Below are 18,886 nucleotides of genomic sequence, written 5' to 3'. Positions count from 1 at the left end.
GGCACCAGACACACACACACAAACATACATGAAAACAATGCATCATCTGATCATCTCTTAGGAACAATAACTCAGTTAGAGGAGCAATGGAAATCTTCTATAATATTCAAAGAACAATATTGCATTAACTTAATTTAACTCTAGGGCCAAATGTTAACTTCTTGACAAATAAAATAAACTTTAATGGTATACTACATTATGTACATCTGATCTTGCTTTTTATTTACAGGTATGCAAAACATTTAATAATTTGGGCAATCTTTCATCTGTCACAGACTACGAGATGAGAGATCCAAATGTTCAACATTCACCCATTTATATGGGAAGAGAACGAACCTTCTATCAAATGTAACTACTACTGCCAATTCAAATTATATGCAGCCGCTGCAAGATGGATGTAGGTTGTTTGCTCCGCTGGTTACCTTGCAGAGTACAGTTAGCTTAATGCTAACTGCCAGTTTGTCCTATTGTTATTAAGTCCAGCCAGTTGTCGGGAATGCACTGCACTTGATTACTATTGGTTTTTAATGCTGGCTAACTCTCAGGCAAGCGATTCCGTCTCTACTGTGAAAATAATAAAGTGAATTAGTTCTTACTGACTGCACATCCAAAGTGCCACCAGTGTTCAGGGGTTCTCTGGCGTTGTTAGCGGTCCATGGAGTCCAGAAAAGGAAGAATGCATGGCCCAGATGCAGTTTTGTTTATGTGATGACATCATGGGTACAGTAACTCATTGCGACCGTACATTAAGTCATGGGGCAGAGTTCAAATCAAATCAAGTTTTATTTATATAGCACATTTTTAAAACGATTTTTTTGTCGAGCCAAAGTGCTGTACATGTAATAAAAACGCTACTACAATAGCAAACAGAAGACAATAAATTACAACAGCAAAAATAAAAATCACACACAGGGAAATGCCAGGAGTCGTACTCCGCTCTGACTAGAAGGCCAGAGTGAAGAAGTGAGTTTTAAGTATATATTTAAAAACCCCTAGGGTCTGGGCCAACCTCACATGGAGGGGCAGAGTGTTCCAGAGCCTAGGGCCAGCTGCAGGGCCGGCCCTGACCAATTTGCTGCCCTAGGCAAGATTTTAGCTGGCTGATTTTATATAACTATATGATCATATAAAGGTGTGCCTTTACCTCACTGAGCTGAGGTTATCAGAGCCTCTCAGTCTTTCAGGAAACCCCCCGCGGCCGCTTACACAGTAAATTCCAATGTTAATAAAAGCACACAGAAGCTGTGTATGTTTTTTGGGAGTTTGATTTATTTTAAATGAACACAAATACAAAATTAAAACCTATAATTGCACATTAAAAACCATTATTTCAAAAAAAGAACAATTTCACATAAACCTCTGGTTTTTACTGGGGCTGGGGCAGTTCAACTTGATTTGGGGGGGGGGGGGGGGTGTGTGCCATAGTTTATGGGCGCTGTACGCAATATATATATTTTTAATTTCTAACTTTTTTTTTTCTCCCCAATTTTTGGCGCCCCCTATGGGTTGATGCGCCCTTAGCATTCGCCTATACTGCCTATGCCGAGGGCCGGCCCTGGCCAGCTGCTGCAAAGGCTCGGTGACCTCTGGTTTTGAGCCTGGTATTGGGCACTATCAGCAGCAGCTGGTCAGCCGACCTTAAAGCTCTGGCTGGGGTGTAGCGATGGAGGAGTTCCGCTAATAGGCCGGAGCCAGCCCATTTAGTGCTTTAAAAACAAATAAATTAAGTTTAAAATCAATTCGGAATGAGTCCAGAATTGGGGTGATGTGGTCCCACTTTTTATGGCCAGTGAGAAGACGTGTCTGCGTTCTGCACTAACTGCAGGCGTCTAATTGACGCCTGGTCCATACCCACGTATAGAGCGTTGCAGTAATCCAGTCTTGAGGTAACAAAGGCATTAATCACCCTTTCTAGGTCTTTAAAGAGAGTTAAGTTGCAGTTTCAGCAAACAGAAGGGGATTTAGGGAGGATCATCTGGAAAATTGATTTCAATGACTGATTTTTACGGTGGTCCTGAAGTGCAAGTCAAAACAACATTTCACAAAACACTGTTTTGTGAAATGTTGAAGTTTTTTCTGAAATACTGTAGCGTTTCTGAAATGCTGTTGTGTTTTCTGAAATGCTGTAGTGTTTTCTGAAATGCTGTTGTGTTTTCTGAAATGCTGCAGTGTTTTCTGAAATGCTGTTGTGTTTTCTGAAATGCTGCAGTGTTTTCTGAAATGCTGTAGTGTTTTCTGAAATGCTGTGGTGTTTCCTGAAATGCTGCAGTGTTTTCTGAAATGCTGTAGTGTTTTCTGAAATGCTGCAGTGTTTTCTGAAATGCTGTGGTGTTTTCTGAAATGCTGCAGTGTTTTCTGAAATGCTGTAGTGTTTTCTGAAATGCTGCAGTGTTTTCTGAAATGCTGTGGTGTTTTCTGAAATGCTGCAGTGTTTTCTGAAATGCTGTAGTGTTTTCTGAAATGCTGTGGTGTTTTCTGAAATGCTGTAGTGTTTCCTGAAATGCTGCAGTGTTTTCTGAAACGCTGTAGTGTTTTCTGAAACGCTGCGGCGTTTTCTGAAATGCTGTGGTGTTTTCTGAAATGCTGTAGTGTTTTCTGAAATGCTGTAGTGTTTTCTGAAATGCTGTAGTGTTTTCTGAAATGCTGTTGTGTTTTCTGAAATGCTGTGGTGTTTTCTGAAATGCTGTGGTGTTTTCTGAAATGCTGTAGTGTTTTCTGAAATGCTGTGGTGTTTTCTGAAATGCTGTAGTGTTTTCTGAAATGCTGTAGTGATTTCTGAAATGCTGTTGTGTTTTCTGAAATGCTGTGGTGTTTTCTGAAATGCTGCAGTGTTTCTGAAATGCTGTGGTGTTTTCTGAAATGCTGCAGTGTTTTCTGAAATGCTGCAGTGTTTTCTGAAATGCTGTAGTGTTTTCTGAAATGCTGTGGTGTTTTCTGAAATGCTGTAGTGTTTTCTGAAATGCTGCAGTGTTTTCTGAAATGCTGTAGTGTTTTCTGAAATGCTGTGGTGTTTTCTGAAATGCTGTAGTGTTTTCTGAAATGCTGTTGTGTTTTGTGAAATGCTGTAGTGTTTTGTGAAATGCTGTAGTGTTTTCTGAAATGCTGTAGTGTTTTCTGAAATGCTGTGGTGTTTTCTGAAATGCTGTAGTGTTTCCTGAAATGCTGCAGTGTTTTCTGAAACGCTGTAGTGTTTTCTGAAACGCTGCGGCGTTTTCTGAAATGCTGTGGTGTTTTCTGAAATGCTGTAGTGTTTTCTGAAATGCTGTAGTGTTTTCTGAAATGCTGTAGTGTTTTCTGAAATGCTGTTGTGTTTTCTGAAATGCTGTGGTGTTTTCTGAAATGCTGTGGTGTTTTCTGAAATGCTGTAGTGTTTTCTGAAATGCTGTGGTGTTTTCTGAAATGCTGTAGTGTTTTCTGAAATGCTGTAGTGATTTCTGAAATGCTGTTGTGTTTTCTGAAATGCTGTGGTGTTTTCTGAAATGCTGCAGTGTTTCTGAAATGCTGTGGTTGTTTCTCTGAAATGCTGCAGTGTTTTCTGAAATGCTGCAGTGTTTTCTGAAATGCTGTAGTGTTTTCTGAAATGCTGTGGTGTTTTCTGAAATGCTGTAGTGTTTTCTGAAATGCTGCAGTGTTTTCTGAAATGCTGTAGTGTTTTCTGAAATGCTGTGGTGTTTTCTGAAATGCTGTAGTGTTTTCTGAAATGCTGTTGTGTTTTGTGAAATGCTGTAGTGTTTTGTGAAATGCTGTAGTGTTTTCTGAAATGCTGTGGTGTTTTCTGAAATGCTGTAGTGTTTTCTGAAATGCTGTGGTGTTTTCTGAAATGCTGTTGTGTTTTCTGAAATGCTGTGGTGTTTTCTGAAATGCTGTTGTGTTTTCTGAAATGCTGTGGTGTTTTCTGAAATGCTGTAGTGTTTTCTGAAATGCTGTGGTGTTTTCTGAAATGTTGTAGTGTTTTCTGAAATGCTGTGGTGTTTTCTGAAATGCTGTGGTGTTTTCTGAAATGTTGTAGTGTTTTCTGAAATGCTGTAGTGTTTTCTGAAATGCTGTGGTGTTTTCTGAAATGTTGTAGTGTTTTCTGAAATGCTGTAGTGTTTTCTGAAATGCTGTGGTGTTTTCTGAAATGCTGTAGTGTTTTCTGAAATGCTGTAGTGTTTTCTGAAATGCTGTAGTGTTTTCTGAAATGCTGTGGTGTTTTCTGAAATGCTGTAGTGTTTTCTGAAATGCTGCAGTGTTTTCTGAAATGCTGTGGTTTTTTGTGAAAATGTGTCGGTGGGTCAGGAATTGACTAATCAATTCACATTCATTCAGTCTTTGCAAAATCTAAGTCAGTCTCGAGATCTCATGTCCTATAGTAAAGTGCTCTTTGTTATTCTACCAGCTGGAGTTGACTAGTGACATCATTGTGTCCTGTGATGCCAAATACGTTTTTCCGTGTTAGCAGCAGAATTTTCTTCAGATGTTAAATAAAGTTTTAGCCTAATCAATCATACCAAACAATTTTACAGTACCAGGTACTGAAGTAAATCATTATTAATGTATCAGATTTAACTAGTGATTGAACAAACAAAACCTTTTTAACTCGAAAATTACATTTTAAATAGGAATATTAGCAATGGAACAAATATTCAATCTTCAGAAATGTTCTCAATAAATGGAGAGCAATGCCATCTCTCTATCTAGTAAATAGCCAACATGTTTTAAAAATGTCAGATATAAAAATAAACCTAAATACTCCTTTACTATCAAAGTCTAAAGCTAGACCTAAGGTGAACAGTTTTGGTAAACTAAAAAAACAAAACAAAATTGGACTCGTGTTTTTGTTATTTGTACTTCAAAATAGATTAGTACATAATTTGTGAAGTATTCACAATATAACTAACCCTCTAGGACAGTGGTTCCCAACCTGGGGGGCACACCAAAGATCGCAGGGGGGGCGCCAGACCTCAGATGATTTGAGGCCAAATATCATATTTAGATTTCTTTTTTTTCTTTTTTTTACATATAATTGTAACGCAATACACGATTGTCACTAAAAGCCTTGTCTCTACATTACAATAAAATATAAAAAATAATTGATTAATTAATTTGAATACAAATTCAAGTTAGTAGCTATTAAAGGCATAAAAAGACAGAAATGTATAATTATTTCTTTAATAAAAATGTTTCTTCTGCGCGTTAAGTGTCCAAACCAGGCTTGTCTGGATAAGCGCATTTTTTAAACATAGTCATTGTCCATGTCGGTTTCAGTTGGATTATTTGTCACAGTTGCTCCGATCAGATCAGTCTCCTCCATTTTGTAGATTATTTACGACTTTTGAATCCACATAAACACATTGGCAAAATCCGGCTTACTTTGAGCATGTGTTTTAATTAGGGCTGTCAGTCGATTAAAATAGTTAATCGCGATTAATCGCAAATTAATCGCACATTTTTGATCTGTTTTAAATGTACCTTAGAGGAATATTTTTCAAGTTTTTAATACTCTTATCAACATATGAGTGGACAAATATGCTTTATGCTAATGTTTATTATCATTTGAACAATGACAAATATCCTCATGAATATTAAACACAACAACCTCTGTGTGTGTGTGTGTGTGTGTGTGTGTGTGTGTGTGTGTGTGTGTGTGTGTGTGTGTGTGTGTGTGTGTGTGTGTGTGTGTGTGTGTGTGTGTGTGTGTGTGTGTGTGTGTGTGTGTGTGTGTGTGTGTGTGTGTGTGTGTGTGTGTGTGTGTGTGTGTGTGTGTGTGTGTGTGTTCGTTGGAGCTATGTGCAACTCAAGGCATGCTCGAACGGGAGCTGCCTGGACGCTGCAATCATGTTGCGCACTATCCGTGCTGAGTGTGCTGACTTCTCGTACAATGTCCCACTGTCTGGCTTCCTGCATAAAGTCAAGTGCTCGGCGCAGTTGTGGCGAAATGTCGCTCCTCTGTTTTCATTTAAACAGCTCCTTATATCCGTTAGCGCAGCTAGCTAGCACCAGATGCTAACAACAACAATGCACAAGGTCTCTCTCTCGCTCGCTCGGGCCACACATACACACACCCTCCCGGTCCTCCCAACAGCCAGTCGGTGCCTGCCGGTGAGCGTGGAAGTGTGGTCTGCCACAAGCGGGCGGCAGGAGCGGGGCTGTCAGCATCAGCTTGTAGATGGTATTTTAAACTCGATGTGCTCTGAAACTACGGGGCGGCCGAGGAAAAAAAATACACATGCGTTAATCGCGTTAAAATAATTAGTGGCGTTAATTTTTTTTTTCAAGTTAACGCGTTATTAACGCGTTAACTTGACAGCCCTAGTTTTAAACAGTTTAATCCCTTTGTGAATTGTTTCCACTTGCGCCGTCCTTTAATTTCTTTATATAGCGGGATTCCAAATGAATTAATCGTGAGTCCAATAACCATCAAAGTCACTCCAATAGTGCTCCTTAATTACGCTTTCATCCCCCTTTAATAAAATACTTTACATTCATCCAGTTTGTGACAGTAGTTGTAGCATTTTGAGACTATGAAACTTTAATTACCGCTGTTGGGGGGGGGGGGTGGGCACAACTTCCAACAGGAGTCATTTGGGGGGGCTCTTGGGAAAAAAGGTTGGGAACCACTGCTCTAGGATATCAAATCAGTTCATCTTTCACCAGATACTATTTTACTATTTACTTTCAGTTCATGACCATAATGGTATAACGACCACATGTTTTACCAATAGCTAGTTTAGATCAAGATTATTCTGTGTGATAAAATAATCAGATTACTTGTATGCAAAATAAAGGAGATTAATAGTATTAATCTTTCCCTCCTCCTTCGCGTCGAAAGGAGCCAGTTGAGGTGGTTCGGGCACCTAGTTAGGATGCCATCTGGGCGCCTCCCTAGGGAGGTGTTCCAGGCACGTCCAGCTGGGAAGAGACCAAGGACCAGGAGGAGGGATTATATCTCTTCGCTGGCCTGGGAGCGCCTTGGGATCCCCCAGTCAGAGCTGGTTGATGTCGCCAGGGAAAAGAAAGTTTGGGGCTCTCTGCTGGAACTGCTACCCCCGCGACCCGACCACGGATAAGCGGGAGAAGATGGATGGATGGAATCTTTTCAGTATTCTAGACCATCGTTAAACAAGCAGCCTCTTTTCTTAAAGACGAAGCATAATGTCCTATACACCACCTTCTGGAAAACTCTTGCAAAGCTATGCTGTAAAATCATTGCATAATTTCTTCAGGGTCTGAACAGTCTGAGGAGAGTTTATAAGACAAGCCTGTCTCAAGATCTTCAGTAAAAGAAGTAAAACTACATTGTAACATTTATTTTTTTAGGTGACGTCCTGCTTTAAAATTCTAGTCAGGAAAAGAGCATAAACATCATCTTTAAAATCTTCTTAAATTTGAAACAAAAAGGTATTGATGCATGGTGGAGACACATGGTGGAGATGCATCAAAGTCCATAACAACTGATGATTTATCTTTAAAAAACACGAGTACTGACAGTTTTCATAAAACTTCAGTTTACTTCAGTTCTAAGGCAAAACAAGGAAACCCTCGTTAAACACTATCGATTCATCTTTTATCTACTTACTTATCCTATCCATTTTCAAATGGTTTATCTAAGTTGTGTGTTACAAGCAGGGTTGGGTTGTAACAGAATACATGTAACGGTGTAACGTAATCAGAATACAACAAATAAAGTAACTGTATTCAACTCGCGCTATATTTGAAAAAATGAGGAATCTGAATTGTTGTAAACAAAAAAACACCTTGAAACTCCCACTCTTGAGAACATCAACACTTTATTCCATCTAAGCACGAGTGTTTATGACAGACACGCCATATATTCCAAAAATAAATATCTCTGGGCCGTAAAGAACAATCTGTTAGTCCAAAACGGTCTTTAATGGTATCAATTGTGAACTTTAATATGAATTGTAAATTCAACGTATGTTCTCTTTAGAACAAAGATAGGATAGTTGCAGCTGAAACTGGTTAATAGCAATTTTCTGTTAACCTAGATAAGCATCTTGTTCTTATATCTATTAAATAGGACCATAGGAACATTTTCCAGAATAGTAGTTCACTTTATATTTAGGAATCTTATTATAATAACATTTACTCTCTCTATAAACATGACCAAACTCTTCAAACATCTTACTTCTATCTTTCTCTGGCTCTTTCCTCACTGTGCTGTGCAGCTGCTCCTTTCCACAAGCTTCTCTCATCAATCACACAACTTGACCTCTTGTATTATCCAGACAGTGTGAGAGGGCTTTAAGGGCCCATGTCATGCTTTCCGGTTATTACCCGTCCCCTTGTGTGTTATGAAGGTTTTTATGATGTTTAAAACAAACAAGGTATCTACCACCACGACTGTTTACATGGGTAAACGTTTTTCGGGCTACTACGTTGGGATGGCAGAGAAATGCTCTCCGCAGACCCATGCTCACAGCGTTATAAACCTTTTTCTTACTCAATATCAAGCCACACTTATTGTTTTTACTTCGGCTGTGAGTGTTTGTCTGCTCAGGATGAGTTTAGCTTGTTCTTGCTGTATTTATTTCGCCGACACAGAAGCCCTGTCTGCTCCTCACGAGCAGCTGCACGTCGCTTGACCAATCGGAGCACAGTGGGCTCACAGGGAGGGGGGGGTCTGGAGCTCCAACAAGCCGTTTAGGACAGAGAGTGAATACAGATACTATACAGAGATGCTGTATGAGAAACCAATGTGAGTTTGGAAAATTGCACAATGTAAATCTATTCTAGTCGACCTCAACAATGGAAGTATGATCAGTGGAAATGGCCATGACATGGGCACCTCTGTCATACTTAAACATTAAGTTACTACTTTTTGTTTTCTTCATAAACTTAAAAATACAATTGTGGTGAATAGTTACCCTAACCCTAACCCTAACCCTAACCGTTTTCAGTTTCCTATCTACTTTAAACAACCACCAAATGAGAGTATGACAAATACAACTCCTAAATAACATTACAATATATTTCTTACAGTGAGTTTGTTATTTAATGTTTAACAAATGCTGCTCTTTCTATGTCTAGGTGGAAAAATCCACTATTATATTTAATTTGAATACAACCTTAACCTTTCTATATGTACTCCATATACTCAGTAAACCTCTTTTTTCTTTCCCTTAACGTTCATGTATTTAATATAAGTTGCCCCTTATCAACCCTGGACCCCTTTAAAATATAATGAAGTACATTTCTTAGTCAATGACAAATACCATGAAATTCACAATGCAACAATGGCAAAAATCAGTTCTCAAAACTTTTCATAAAATCCACAATGTGAAAAACATTGACGTAAGTGTATCCAACCAAAGACTAACAACAACAAATTATTGTTTCTTATTTATTTCAATATATCTACTACTTCAAATCACACATTGATTTTCAATGTATTCACTCCGACTTCACTCATTTGATCTTCCAAAAACTCCTTATTTTAAACAGAGAAACACAAAACTAAACATAGAAAAATAACCCTCTTTATGGTTTAAAGAAGGAAAAAGGAGTGAAAATGACTCTTCACAGACAAAGACACCCACACCCCGGACTGGAGCTCTCAGCCCTTGAATAAACAACGTCTCCACTGACAAAAATCAGGAGGAGACTCTCACAGAGAAAGAAAAAGAAAACTTCAGGCTCCAGCTTCTTTGATCAAAAAAACTATGGTAAACCAAAACATTTAGTGTTTTATACTGAGATTCTATCTCACAAAGGATCCTACAAAAGCATGGAAACCAGTCCACTTTTTGTAAGTGCACTCAAAGGGTCGCGAGGCAAGTTTTCTATGTTTAACTCCCTCAACTCAGATCGGATTTATTAATACTTAGTAGCAAAGCAAATCAATATTCCCTCAGCCAATACATCTCTGAACCTTAATACTAGTCATTAGGCAGAAACTCAAGACTACGAGGCAAATAAACATGATTCCTCCAGCATAAACGTTTAACAACAGACAAACCTTTACAATCAACAAGGACAAAAAACAAACAACATAAAACATTTCAACCACAACTGTGCACGTCTCAAATCCACTCTCTTTTGTTTTTAGAAATCTGAAAAGTAACCAATTCAACTTCAAAAGCCAATTCATTCGCTACAATTCCCAAGTACGTTTTTTGTTGACTGTTAGTTGTTTTTTTAGCGGAAGCTCAAGTCTGGATCCTCAATTCTTTGAGTTTCCCACAGCTTTCTATGTATCTGCCTGGCCAAGAGACTTGAGACTTCTAGGACACAAACAAATCACAGCATTTACAATCATCCAAATGTTAGTGCAATTAATAGCTCACCAACTTTAAAGAATAACACAGAGAGAGAGATCAATAAAACAGATACGATTGAGATGAATTATTACTTTGTTGTGCAACAACAATAATAATGGAGTACATCACTTTGCTTCAACAGCAACCAAACGCGTAATGCTCCATAGACCAGAAAGATATAACATACACTTGAACATACATGGCAGAGATGTCTCCGTCTCCTCTGAGTTACATCATCCCAGATTCCATGACCTTATTTAGCAACTACCACACATGCTAATGTATACAACTGTCAGGACTAAATGTATACACATAGTTTAATCCAAACCTAGGCCCCCCTTGTCCTGTGTGAATAACGAAACATACGTTGATAAGGGATCTGCTATAACACTGTGGCTGCAGTGAACATTCTCCTTTAGTATCTTGACTTCTGCAGAGGCCCCTCGAGACAGTGATATCATGAGTTTTGCATGTTGCATGACACTTTTTAAACAAATACCAAAATAAATAAGATAACACAGTGATATTGCAATAATTTACATATTCACATATTAAGTGATTCATTGCCAGACGTCCTGCATTTAGAAGTTTAAACTGTGTTTCCATTAACGTGGATCATAGCTTTAAACGTCTTCATATTTTCTGATTTTATTTTATAACACGAGCTCTGATTTGTCAGTAGACAGTGCTTTTCTACAAGTTGATCTCTTATCTTCAACATATCCTGCTTCCAGAGAAGGTGTTCACGAAGTTCCTTTAGAGATCTACTTCCCTAACCCCAAATCCTGCTTCGTATTACAAGCCACTGGTAGTTACGGGGTTACATTCCTGGGATTGATACTAGGGACCTGTGTTGCATGTTATTCACCCCCTTTCTCTTCCCTAACATCCTGTCAATGTCCCCAACACAACACTATTCAATGATTAAGGTCAACTGCAAACATCCAGCTCAGGGAAATGGCTGTGTGCATCAACCTGTTTGTTTCCACTGGTGTGACCTCTTTATAGTGACACTTTACTTTCCAACTTTTTAAACTGCATATTTGTCACAATGGTGGGCTTTGATGCTTATAGCAATACTTGAAAACCAGTATGTATTCTGACTGTCCCAGCGTGGTACGTTTTAGAGAAATGCTCAGTTTTGAGTGACATTCTCAAAGTCAGAGAAAAAAGAAGACTGACAGTTTCCTAGTCAGCTCCCCATGTCCTCAAATATCTGCTGCAGCTTTGCTCTCACAGGAAGCGGCAGGCTGGCAGCTGATGGGGTTTCTCCTCGAGCACTATAGGGGTCTTTGGCTAAACCCAAAGATGCAACTGCTCCTCGTCTTGCACTCAGTGTCCTGGATGCTGCAGAGCATGGGTCTGTTGAAACACAACACAGCTGGGTTCAACCTTTGCCCTGTTGGCAGAGGTTACAGAGATAGGAAGTAGAGCTTCCTGAACAAAGCTCAGTGCCATGAACGGGCTGTTAGTGAAGCTTCTTTTCTCATCAGGCATATTCTCAAGGCTGGCTGGGGTCCAAGAGCTCCTGTTAGAAATATCAAGGTGTATTGTTCACGCTAATCAATTGTGGTAGTGCTTTGATAAAGTCCTGGCACATGGCCTTTCACAGCACTGACAATGGCTCGGAGGCATATTTAGTTGAGCCAGTTTTGAGTGGCAGATGCAGATTGTGCCACCATCTTGGAAGTCAGGGTGCACACAGCCTTCAGACCTCTTGATTCATGGAACAGGGCGCTCCTGCAGCTCTGTGAACCTGAGACAGACATGGTGTTCCCCCAGCAGACGCCTGGCTGCACTATTGACCTGGTTGTTGGGAGCAGGCCAGTTCATCTGCCATACACCTGACGATGCTCAGCCCGATGCCAGGGCTTTCACTCGCCTCAGTACTTGGCGGAGTCAGCGCACCACTTGGCATGGATTAAGCAGGGGGGGCCCTTCAACCTTTTATCTCTGTAATCGTGTTGTTTCTCCAGCACATTTTTTGCGCTTGGACTGGTGGAATCTACCATATGAGGCTACCTTTCAATGATTTCCTTGCCCATAGCACCCCTGGCATCGCATGTTTGAAGCAGATCACAGAGCTGCCCACCTGGGATGTTCAAGTTGTTCACTGGGCTCTTTGTCTGCCCCCTTTTTAGCTTCCGTCCAGTCTTGGCCCGCGGCCTCTCCATTTGAAAACAGCCTTTAATTTGGCTGTTGCTTCAACCAAGCGAGTGAGTGAGCAGTGAACCCTCTCTGTGGAGGCATTGTGTCTCCGCGGGCTCAGGGACAGAGTGGTCCATGTCCTGACAGAAACCAGCCTTTCAGCAGGAGTTTCTTGCAAGTAGTTTTGTCCCTAGCCATCTTGTGACCAGACATATTTTTTTATAAATACATAAGGGATATAGAGATTTACAGCTTCTAAAGCACATTTAAATGTAAAGATAAGTTAAACATATAAACATATGCAGATACATTTAACTTGAGAGCGTGCACACAAACAATAACTTAGAATCCTTGGTACCACTTTACAATATAAAGGATTCATAAAGGGTCTATAATTAGGTTATTAATTAGGTTGTAAACACTTTATTAATCATTAAGAACCATTTATAAACCAGTTCTAACATAGTTTCATACATCAACACAGGCTCACTATTTGGCAAGATGACTAAGCCTTATATTGGCTACCTAGCTTACTTCGTCTTCTTCATCAGCCAGCATCCTTGGTATTTGTTGTTCACTGAGTTGATTCCCCCTCTTCCATCTTGATGTTTCTTGGCATCTCTTTATGACCATTTATTTACGAGCTACTAACATTTATAGTTGCCAAAAGGGAGGAAAGTCATGTGTCACTTTTCAAGATGGTCGCAGCGTGAGTAAGCGCATCTCAAGCTCGTCTGTTTGTCGCTGTTAAATTAGCTCTTTAAAGCTCATATCATTGATCCACATGATCTGAACACACGAACATTTGATTAACATAGTAAAGCGGCTCACTACGGTCTCTGGATTATTGTATTTTTTTGCATTTGCAACTATGGAGGGAAACATGTCTCTGCAAACTTTGTGGGACGCGATTCAGCAAATCAAGACCGACATGCTGACTCACATTGACTCAAAAATGGATCCCATTCAAAGTAGCTTGAGCAGGATACACAATTCCCTGTCTAGTCTGGGAGACCAGGTGAATTTGTTAGAGCAGCGTGTCGGGGCTAATGAGGACAATGTACACGAGTGTGTCGCTCGAGTCAAACAGCTTGAGAAAGACAACTCCTTCCTAATGTCTAAAGTTGATGACTTGGAGAACCGGAGGCGACGTTCTAACCTTCGCTTCGTAGGAATCCAGGAGTCCGCTGAAGGCAGTGACATTATCGGCTTCATGTCTCGGCTCCTGGGGCCAGATGCCTTCCCTACCCTGCCGAACATTGAGAGGGCTCACCGCTCACCGACTGCCAGGCAAAACTCCCGTGCCAGCCATCATGATCGAGCTGCTGAACTTCCAGGACAAAGTGAAAATCCTTCGTCTTGCCAGGGAGAAAAAGTCTCTGGACTACAACGGGAAACACATCAGCATATATTCCGATTTCAGTCCCGAGCTTACCAGAAGACGCCGGAGCTTCGATCCAGTCAAACGCAAGCTCCGTGAACTCAACATGAAGTACTTTCTCCTCTACCCGTGCACCCTCTGCGTTGTTGTTGATGGCACACAACAACGCTTCTCTACCCACAAAGACGCGGAGGCAGTCTTCATGTCTACCTCAAACTCTCCTGGGTGACGAACATCCCTAGAGATGAGGCTGCTGCTAATGGTAGCATGTTGATCCACTTCGATGGTGCAGCTAAGTGACTTTCTCCTCGGTTTTCTCTCTTCTCTTCTCTTGTTCTTTATTTTTCTCATCTTCTCTAAAAACAGAGACCTGTTTACGTGACGTGTCATGACTGCTGATATGTTGTTGACACTCTCTTTTGTGTTTATTATAACTTAATTCTTTCACACACACATACGGGTTTTGGGCCGAGGGCGACACCGTACTTCCGGTATCCACCATTTCACACGAGGTGCAAGCAGAATATCATAGTCTATTGCCTTAATCAATATCTAGTCAACTCTAAAATACCACATATATGCATTGGCATGATAATATTATTGTGACAAGTGGGGTAATCATCTGGTGTTTCAAGAAGATAGACGTAGATGCTGCCAAAATCGACCGAAGGCCACTTTCGAGAGTCGTTTTTCCATACATCTGCAGGCAGTCTGTAAGGGCAATCGGACAACCCACACAGCTCTAGTTTACGCTGGTAACGACCTAGAGCACACCCCTCAAGACCAGAGATGTAATCCGAAGACATGCAACGATTTCTTCGGTCGTTAATTCAGAAAAGAAACCTAGTGCGCTCTGCCTGGCTACATTACCTAGCTGTTTATATTAGCACCTCCAGGATATTAGCACCTCCACGAAAATGGCGTATTTCTATATAGATATATGGCGCGCGTTGCATTGTGGGTAGCTCGTGACGTCACTGTGTGTGAAAGAATATAACAGGTGGGCACCCGCCTGGCTCTTTCAGTTGTGTTGTTTGTTTACATTTTACAGTGACGTTGACGTCACTTCTTCTTCTTTGGCACGTTAGAGCCCACTACTATTGCAATACTGCCCCGAGTGGCTGTTATTGTTAAATAATGTTTGTGTTCGTTCGGATGAATTTCTTTGAGCTATGACTTCTTTATCCTCTTTGTAATGCAGACTGAGCTCTGTGTAATTATTTATTATGTTTATGTTTAAGTTTACTCATGGTAATGCTCTGGGATTTGGGGTCCAGGGCTGCTGGGCCTTCTTAAAGGTTGTTTTGTGTTTTTCTGTATTTTTCTTTTTGTGCTTGAATGTCTGTTTTACATTAATGGTTGAATCTACCAATCTTTACAATCATGAATCGCATGTATGCGTAACAAGTGACAGGAACATTATTTGCTATTCATTCCAGACTGGATGAATTAAAGGGTATACAATTCATTCATTTGAATATCAGGAGCCTATTGCCCAAAATTGATTTACTTCGGATATGGGTTGTTCTACATAAACCTAAAATCATCACACTCTCTGAAACTTGGCTTAATAGTAACATTTCCGATAGTGAACTACAAATCACAAATTATTTGCTTTACAGATCTGATAGATGCAGCAGGGGTGGAGGTGTGGCTATTTATGTCTCCTCTGACCTTGTGACTGAGCTAATTGCTACTTCTATAGAGCCTCTACATTTTGAATGCATTTTTCTTAAAATTATTTTTCATGAAAATAAATGCTTAACTATTGGTAGCATCTATAGGCCAGCTTCTTCACCTGCAGAGTCTTTTAACCATATAATTGACACTATCAACTCCATTTCCCGCGGAAATGAAATAATCTTACTTGGTGATTTCAACAAACATTGGTTGGATAAATCATCTGATAGAGAAAATACTTTTCAGTAGTCTAAATGTTAAACAGCTAATTAATGAGCCAACTCGTATCACTCTTAGAACCTAATCTCTGCTTGACTGGATACTGGTGTCACATCCTGACAGAATCTTAAAAGCTGGTGTCATGTCGGATTGCTTCAGCGATCATTCAATTGTTTATTGCGTATGGAAAATCAAATTAATTAAACTACCTCCAAAATTAGTCAAAATCAGACAATATAAAAAATTGACTGTTGATTTATTTATTAATGATGTTGTTGCCCTTAATTGGGACAGATTTCAACTAATACCTTTTGTACAAGATGCTTGGGATTTTCTGCATAAAGACCTCACTGATGTCATGAACAAACATGCACCTGTGAGAACGGTTAAGGTCAAAGGTCAACATCTCCCTTGGATCAATTCTGAACTCATCAGTCTCTTTAGGGAAAGGGATAAAGCATGGTCGATATATCGTCATTCAAGAACTATAGTCGATTGGGAAGTATACAGGCATCTTCGAAATCTGAGTAAAACCAAAACACGAAATGCTAAATCCAACTACTATAAAGAATCTCTCACATCGGACTTTAAGAATCCCAAGCAATTTTGGACTAAAATTAAATATATTTGAAATAAATCAGGTAAACATTCTATTAATAAAATAAGAACTGCTGATACAATAATTCATGACCCATTATCCATTGCCCAAATATTTAATCAGCATTTCGCTAATGTATGTTCCACACTACTATCTGACTCCTATTTGACGACTGGTATTTCTAATAGTAACTCATACTGCAACAGTTATTTTTCTTTTAAGAAGATTCTAGCACATGAAGTTCATAATGCTATCACAGAATTAAAAGTGGATGGCAGTGCAGGACTCGATGGTATAGAAAATAGGTTCATACAATTAACGTCACATATTCTCATGTACCCACTTGCTGATTTGTTCAACCTGTCTTTGTCCACCTGTTGCCGACTATTTGGAAATGTGCATGCATCATTCCACTGCATAAAGGTGGTGATTTACTTGATACAAATCATTATAGACCAATTTCTATAATCTGTTCTATTTCCAAAGTTTTGGAGAAAATAATTTATAATCAACTGTCACATTATCTCAATACTTATAATATTTTATCTCCGGTTCAATCTGGCTTCAGGGCTAATCACTCCACAACAACTGCTCTACTTACATTTACGAATGACTTGTACTCTGCTGCAGATGATGGTGAACTCACAGGTGCCATTTTTTTTGACTTGACAAAAGCCTTTGATTTCGTTGATCGATATCTGCTCTTGGATAAACTTCACGGCATTGGTCTTTCTAATAATACAGTGTTATGGTTTAACTCGTACCTTCACAGTAGAAAGCAATGTGTGGTTGTTAATGGAAAACAGTCTGACCTGTTGATCCAACAAAAGGGTGTACCCCAAGGATCAACTCTGGGCCCACTTCTGTTCTCTATTTACATACATGATTTATCTTCTTGTCTCATTAATTGTTGTACTCACCTTTATGCTGATGACACTGTTATATATACAACCAAATCAGATTTTTCACAAATTCAGATCTCTCTTCAATCGGATTTTAATATCTTACAGGACTGGCTATCACACAATAAACTACTGCTTAACAAAACAAAATCTTATACCATGGTCTTTGGTACCAGGCAGAAGCTCAAATCCAAACCTAATGTAGTAATAACATGTAAGGATTCTCTGCATAAAGTTGATAGCTTTACATATGTGTATGGCTAGACTCTGAACTTTCATTTAAACTACATATAAAGCATGTAATACAAAAAGTCAATTACGGAATCTGTGTTTTACACCGCTCTCGCAATTGTTTTACGCTCAGTGTCCGAAAGAGAATTGCTTCTCAACTTATTCTTCCGATTATGGACTATTGTGATGTTGTCTACCAAAATGCACATAAATCAGATATTGCTCCACTCAACATAGCCTACAGACTATGCAGATTTGTTCTTGGTTGTCCTTTTCGTACACATCACTGCACAATGTATAACCAACTTAAATGGCCTTCTTTAAATGTAAGAAGACACACGCATTGGCTTCAGCTGATATTTAAATACATTTATCTTAACTATCCCCCTTATTTAAAGCAGTATTTTGTACCCTACTCACCAATTCATCAAGTTAGACATTCTGTTCAGATTTATTTCTCTGTCCCCTCTGCAAAAAAATTGATTGGCAGAAGAGCGTTCATGTTCAAAGCCCCAACAGACTGGAATACTTTACCTGCTGCTATTAGATCTCTTGCATCATTGGGTTTGTTTAAAAATGCATTATCATCTCACTTTCAACTGGTCTGTACTTGTTATTAACTGATATTGATGAAACCGATTTGCTCGACTGTCTGAAATTGTAATGATTGTATGCATTGCTTGAATTTCACTTAACAGACTGTATGTGGTTTGTCTTGTGTGTCATGTTTTGCTTTTTGTCTTTTTGTTTATGTATGTCTGTAAGTTGTTGCTATTGTCGGGACCCCCTTGAAAACGAGATGGTGCATCTCAAGTGGTTTATCCCAATGAATAAAATGTCTATATATACTATTTGGCAAGATGACTAAGCCTTATATTGGCTACCTAGCTTACTTCGTGTTCTTCATCAGCCAGCATCCTTGGTATCTGTTGTTCACTGAGTTGATTCCCCCCTTCCATCTTGATGTTTCTTGGCATCTCTTTATGACCATTTATTTACGAGCTACTAACATTTATAGTTGCCAAAAGGGAGCCTTGTTGTAAAGTGTAAAACACATTCCCATTTATTAATGAGTTACTACCATTTCTAATAAGGCTTAGCAGTACAGATAAATGTGGGCTCACTATTTGGCAAGCATCCGGTCACAGTTGCCCTGTTTATCTCATGTCTTATAAAAGCTTATTAAGGATTTATAAAGTGTTCACAACCTAATTAATAAATTAATTACAAACTATTCATAAACCCTTTATAAGGGTAGTCTTATTGTAAAGTGGTACCGAATCCTTTGCTGACTATCGTGTTGGAACACAGGAGTCAGGTCCACCAGATCTCTGAACAACCCGCTGTGCCAACCCAGTGCTTTGACTGAAATGAATAGGGAGGCTAGAAAACCATGTGTTGTCTGGATAAATTAAACGTTTTGTTTTCTGTATCATGTGTTTGTTATTGTTACAGTATCATGTATGTA

General features: G+C 39.4%; 1 protein-coding gene across 4 annotated transcripts in view; it reads left to right on the top strand.

Annotated features, from left to right (window-relative positions):
- nrxn3a (neurexin 3a) overlaps nt 1–18,886 on the top strand; it is a 244,143-nt gene that overhangs the window by 208,689 nt on the left and 16,568 nt on the right. The window lies entirely within an intron of this gene.

Source organism: Gymnodraco acuticeps, unplaced genomic scaffold (assembly GCF_902827175.1).
Source record: "Gymnodraco acuticeps unplaced genomic scaffold, fGymAcu1.1, whole genome shotgun sequence".
Lineage (NCBI taxonomy): Eukaryota > Metazoa > Chordata > Actinopteri > Perciformes > Bathydraconidae > Gymnodraco > Gymnodraco acuticeps.
This window is presented reverse-complemented; position numbering and strand designations above follow the sequence as displayed.